Source organism: Nannospalax galili, unplaced genomic scaffold (assembly GCF_000622305.1).
Source record: "Nannospalax galili isolate Female #2095 unplaced genomic scaffold, S.galili_v1.0 scaffold1448, whole genome shotgun sequence".
NCBI classification, from domain to species: domain Eukaryota; kingdom Metazoa; phylum Chordata; class Mammalia; order Rodentia; family Spalacidae; genus Nannospalax; species Nannospalax galili.
Window position 1 is genome coordinate 1,368,032 of NW_008358646.1, and position 3,966 is coordinate 1,371,997.

The 3,966-nt window shown below is 49.9% G+C and overlaps 1 pseudogene; it reads left to right on the forward strand.

Annotated features, from left to right (window-relative positions):
• Nucleotides 1–1,591: 1,591 nt before the first annotated feature.
• LOC115068251 lies at nt 1,592–1,727 on the forward strand (annotated as a pseudogene).
• Nucleotides 1,728–3,966: the final 2,239 nt, after the last annotated feature.

Here is a 3,966-nt window from a genome sequence, read left to right on the forward strand (position 1 = left end):
TGGGTGACTTCAGGGAGGCCTCCCTCTTTGACTGAGAGAAGATCATGTCCCTCTATCATGCCCTCATGGTGCTCCCTGACTCCTGTGGGGAGAACAGACATGCAGACAGCAGGAGAGGGGAGACAGGTGAGGTGAGCCAAGTGGACTGTGCTCTGTGCCAGGCAGATAAAGAGGGGTCTAGTTGGAATGGGAGTTGCAGGCCTGTGAAAAACTTCCAATTACAAATACATTTGGAAGTAGAATGGATAGAATTTCCCTGTATGGGGTGAGAACAGCCCCAGGCACTCCTTAGCTTCTGGCCTGGCAACTGACACTGAGTCTATATGAGGCAGCAACTAGGGCATCTGACTGCTGTTGGAGGCCCATGTGTCCCCAGGGAGGCCTGTGCAGGTCTGTCAACACACATGGTTGCAGGTATCTCTGGGTGCCCTTTCTTCAGGCTTCTCCTAACCAGGTTAGCTCCCAGCCAGCCACCATTAGAGGCAAGAATGAAGGGTCCTGTTCAGCTGTGCAGAGTTCCTAGAAATATGGGTGCTCTTAGCCACTTAGCTACCCTGCCTTCTTCATCCCTAGTGTCCTCGGGGAGTAGACAGGAGGGAGAGGAGACAAATGGAGGCAAGGATTGAGGCAGCCCTTGAGAGGTATTTGTGGTGTGAATGTTTAACTTATCTAGGACCCTGTTAACTACCTGTGATTGGGGACCAAAGGTGCTGGAGTCTGTCCTGCCTCTGCAGAAAAAAACCTTACCAGATCATACCCCCAGGCACCTCTTTCTAGAAGTGAAAAGGAATCCAACCAGTCCATTCAGCTCTCTGGATCTCTCTACCTGTGGAGCTCACAGTCTAAGGCACCAAGAAAGTAGGTGCTTGAAACAGCCAAAGAGGCCCCTCTACTGCCTCCAGCTGCTGCACAACTAGAGTTTCTCCATGTCTCTGAGCAGACACCTCATCCCTCTGGAGCACAGAGCTGATGAAGACTGCTCTGTGGAGTTGTTCAGAGAGAAGCTTGGCAGAGGGCTCTGCTGTCCTTGGTTTCTTCGTGTGTCAAGGAGGAAGTGGGGAGGAGAATAAGACAACTGTTGGGCATCTCACAGTTCCCTCTGGACTCTTTCCTGGTCCCCTGTGTCTCCATTCACTTCTCTGAGACTTCTCTAGGATCTCTTACCAGGTTGTGACCAGAGGCTCATGAGTTCATGGTGACAGGGTGGTGGGATCTCTGTAGACTGTCACTGGGTCACCTGGATGATCACAACCACAGAGAGCGTTGGCAGCTAGCTTCGTAGGATCTGGGCTCAGCTTAGACCCCATTATAAGCCTAGAAAATGAGCTCAGAGACAGCTATGCCTGAGCCTGGCATGTCCCCTTGTACAGCAAAAAGGGTCTTTGTAGATCTGATTGAAGACTTTCAGACAGAGATGATCCTGAGTTCTGGAGGCTCCCTGATGCCATCACAGGGTCTTTCTAAGATACAGGTAGCCAGGTATGGCAGCACAGGCCTTTGATGGCAGTATTCTGGAGGCAGAGACTAGATTGAGTTCAAGGCCAGTCTGGACTATAAAGTGAGACCCTGTCTCAAAAGAGAGAGAGAGAGAATACTTACCCAGCAGGGGAGACACCATAATCATAAAGGCAGTTTTCCTAGGGCGAGGCTTACCAACCGCACTCCGGACGTGCTGACACTTGAGGTTTCCCCGAATGTGGGAAACTCAACTGCATAGTTGTTGTAGTGGAGGGAAAAAATTAAAAGAATTAGAGAGGGAGGTGGAGGGGTGTTAGAGAGAGAGGCAGAAGGAGGCTTGGTGCACAGACAGGAGTCCATGGGGATGCTGGAGCAGGATTGAGAGGCAATGATGGCCAGGGAGCACCAGAGTAGGGAGGCCAGGATGAATTCTCAGGGAGTGGATGCAAGAAGCCAAGCCCAACAACCACACTGATGTCAGCCCTGTGATACCAACCTTGTGTTTCTGCTCTCCATGGCAGTAAGAGAGTACATTTCTGCTTTTAAGACACCAGATGTGCAGCCAGTTTTCTTAGCAACAGGAAGGTTAAAAACCTGCAGTTCAGGATTTCTTGGCTATTGTCCTGGACCCCTCCCAGAGCTGGGCTGTCATTAGGTAGGGTGGGTATGGGCCATCAATCCCTCCAAACCAGTGGTGGGCAGCTGGAAGTTGGCTGAGATCTGGGGCCCAGAGCATGCTGGGATCTGAGCTGCTGAGATGGGTGCTGGGGAGGAACTCTGTATATGCATGCACATCCATCTGTGGGCATAGAGGTGGGGAGCAGGTACACAGGCACCTGGTATGTACCCAACAGAAAGCTCAGGCATGTCAAGAACTTCCTTATTTTCTTTAAATCATATACTATTCTAAACAATTTCCCATCTTCCCTGTTGGGGCTTATGAAAAATGGAATCTCAACCATTATTCAGGTGCCATCTCCCACCCTGAGTGATGTAAAGATCCAGGGACCCAATCTGAGTCTCTGGCAGGGTTATGGAACAGAACCCATGACTACCTCTTCCTGGCTGAGGGGCTTCCAGAACTCCCTTAGAGAGGAAATGCAAGGGGCTGGGTCTGTTCAAAATTGGAGTGAAGAGTAGGACTGGGCAAAAAGTGAGCAAAACCAAGATTAATACCAAGTATTTATCCAGACCCTTGCACTCACCCTTAATATGGTGCCTTTAGCCATGTGGGGTTATTTGCATTGTAGTTCATTACAAAAAAATGATATTAAAAGTTTATACCAGGCATAGTGGTGCACGCCTTTAATCCCAGCACTCAGGAGGCAGAGGCAGGAGGATCTCTGTGAATTCAAGGCCAGCCTGGTTTACATAGTGAGTTCCAGGCCAGCTGGGGCTACAGGGAGACCCTGTCTCAAAAAGACCAAAAAAAAAAAAAAAAGTTTATTCACTCTAGCCACATTTCCAGGACTCAGGAGCCATGTGTAGCTACCATGAAGGACATCACAGACAGTTCTGTGTGCTGTGCTATCTAAGATTGTCCTACAGTGACAGGCAAACAAGCATCCCTCTTGTTTTACAAATAGGCCACACCAGGGTCAGACCCAAAAGGCAACTTCTCTATGATCCCCAGCAACAGGAATCTCCAGCGCCATAGCAGCTGTTCCTGGCTGCCTTGTGTCTAGGCAGGTGCTCACCTTGCTGCTGAGTAAGTACTGTGCCAAAGTCTATACCATGTGGGGAGCTAGCTTTGGAAGATGTCCTGCCTGTGTCAGCGGTAACCTGTTCTGAGCTCCACTGTTAAGGGGCAGTGTGGTTCCAGCCCTCCCTCAGGCCCTACAGCACACCACTTTTGATTCAGTTTTCCAGTTCCTGACATGGAACTGCTGTAGACTTTCCATGAGTCAGTACTCGTGAAGTGCTTAGGACATGACTTGGGACATTGTAAGGGCCAGCACAGTCACTATGTCTAAAAGGGGACAGTGTTTAGTACAGAGGAATCACACTGTATCCCATGAGTGGCCCCAATGGCCACAAACCTCTCAGAGGTCCTTAGATTTGGACTCCCACCTTTATTCAATCTTGCTTTGGGGGCCTCTAAGTTAGTAAGATGTAAGCCTGGGGCTGTGAGGACTACACAGGGCAGGCAAGCTGATCTGAATGTAAAGAGGAGTCAGAGGAAGATGCCTGGGGCCAGAGACCTGGATTTAGCCTGAAGCTAGTAACTTTCTAATTTTGTTTGTGTATACACACATGCTTACGGGGGGGGGGGGGGGGGGGGGGAACCCCACACTTATTAGTCTTTTTTTCAAAGACTACCTGGGCCAACACTTGTCTCTTTCTTAATTTTATCTACAGCTGCTCTGATAGCCTTCCCTTGAGTGCTCAGGACTCATATGGCAGAGCCTCTCTGCTTTGGCTACTCCTGTTGGAATGGGGTACACGGAACTATGTCAGGGAAGGAAGCTGCCTTGCAGGATGGCCCTGAGTGACACCTCCTAACTTATG